The sequence below is a fragment of the Bos taurus genome, chromosome 1 (genome assembly GCF_002263795.3).
Source record: "Bos taurus isolate L1 Dominette 01449 registration number 42190680 breed Hereford chromosome 1, ARS-UCD2.0, whole genome shotgun sequence".
Taxonomy (NCBI): Eukaryota; Metazoa; Chordata; class Mammalia; order Artiodactyla; family Bovidae; genus Bos; species Bos taurus.
In genome coordinates this window covers 61251666-61253784 of record NC_037328.1, presented here as the reverse complement: position 1 = coordinate 61253784, position 2119 = coordinate 61251666, and the positions used below count along the sequence as shown (strand labels likewise).

Below are 2119 nucleotides of genomic sequence, written 5' to 3'. Positions count from 1 at the left end.
GGTACAATCTCACAAGACTGAGCCAGGAAGAAATAGAAATTATGAATAGACTAATTACCAGTAGTGAAATTGAATCAGTAACTTAACAACTACCAACAAACAGAAGTCCAGGAGAACATGACTTCAGAGATGAATTCTACCAAACATTTAGAGGAGAGTTCACCTATCTTCCTCAAGCTCTTCCAGGAAATGGCAGAGGAAGGAATGCTCCCAAACTTATTCTGTACCAAAACAAATAAAGGATATTAGAAGAAAAACACAGGCCAATATCACTGATGAACCCAGATTCAAAAATCTTCAATAAAATACCAGCAAAACCAACCCAATGATATATCTAAAGGATCATACACCCTAATCAAGCAAGATTTATCCCACAAATGTAAAAATTTTTCCAAATCTGCAAATTGGTCAGTATGATATACTATGTTAGCAAACTGAATAATAAAAAAAACACACAATCATCTAAATAGATGCAAAAAAAAACTTTTGACAATATTCAACACCCATTTATGATAAACTCTCCAGAAAGTGCACATAGAGACAATATGGGCATAGAACATGCTTCAACATAATAAAGGCAGTATATGACAAGGTCACAACTAACATCACAGTAATTGGTGAAAAGCTGAAAGCATTTCATCTATGATTAGGATCAGAACAAGGATACCTATCCTTAGCACTTTTATTCAACATAGTACTGGAAGTCCTAGCCACAGCAATCATTAAAAAGAAAAAAAAAAAAAGCATCCAAATTTGAAAGGAAAAATTAAACTGTCACTATTCACAGATGATGTGAGAGAAAATCCTAATGGTGCCACCAAAAACACTGCTAGGACTCATTAATGAGTTTGGTATTGGATACAAAATTAGTACAGAAATCTGTTGCCTTTCTATAAACTAATAATGAACTATCAGAAAGTGAAACTTTGGAAACAATCCCATTTATCATCACATCAAAAATAATACCTAGGAATAAACCTACCTAGTAAGGTAAAAGACCTGTACTTGAAAAATTGTACAACAGTGGTGAAAAAAAATTGAAGATGACACAACAGGTCAAAAGATAAACTGTGTTCATGCATTGGAAGAATATTGTTAAAACGACCATATTATCCAAAGCAATCTACAGATTCAATGCAATCCCTATCAAAATACCAAGAGTATTTTTCAAGTAAAAAGAACAAATAATTTTCAAATTTACATGGAAAACAAAAGGCTCCAAACAGCAAAAAACAATCCTGAGAAAGAACCGCGCCAGAGGAATCATGCTCCCTGACTTCGGGCTACAGTACAAAGCTACAGTAATCAGAACAACATAGTACTAGCACAGAAACAGACACACAGATTAATGGAATAAGCAGCCTAGAAATAAACCTATTCTTTTATGAGCAATTAATCTATAACCGAAAGGTCAGAATATAGAATGGAGGAAAGAGGGTTTCTTCAATAAATGGTGTGGGGAAAACTGGATAGCTGCATGTAAAGAAACTATAACATAGTCTAACACCATGCACAAAAATAACTCAAACTGGCTTAAAGACCTAAACATAAAACTGGAAACCATAAATACACCCAGAAAAACAAAATACGTGGACCACTCTTTGACATTAACTGTAGCACATTTTTGGGGGATCTGTTTCCTAAGGCAAAAGAAAAGTAAGCAAATGAAACCTAATTAAAATTAAAAACTTTTGCAGAATACATGAAACCACTGACAAAACAAAAAGACAACATGTTGAATGGGAGAAAATGTTTGCAAATGAAATGACTAATAAGGGGTTAATATTCCCTGGTGGCTCAGATGGTAAAGCGTCTGCCTGCAATGCAGGAGACCCAGGTTCGATTCCTGGGTTGGGAAGATCCCCTGGAGAAGGAAATGGCAATCCACTCTAGCACTCTTGCCTGGAAAATCCCATGGACGGAGGAGCCCGATAGGCTACAGTCCATGGGGTCGCAAAGAGTCAGACATGACTGAGCAACTTCACTTTCACTTTCTATTCCAAATATATAAATAGTACATACAACTGCATCAAAAAACAACCTGATTAAAAATGGCCAGAAGAACTGAATAGAAGTTTTTCCAAAAAAGACATAAAGATGGCCAACAGGCACATGAAAA

The 2119-nt window shown here is 35.4% G+C and overlaps 1 non-coding gene across 1 annotated transcript; it reads left to right on the top strand.

The window, feature by feature from the left end:
* Window positions 1–1786: 1786 nt before the first annotated feature.
* TRNAC-GCA (transfer RNA cysteine (anticodon GCA)) lies at window positions 1787–1858 on the top strand. The gene has a single exon. It is a non-coding gene; the product is annotated as a tRNA-Cys (tRNA).
* Window positions 1859–2119: the final 261 nt, after the last annotated feature.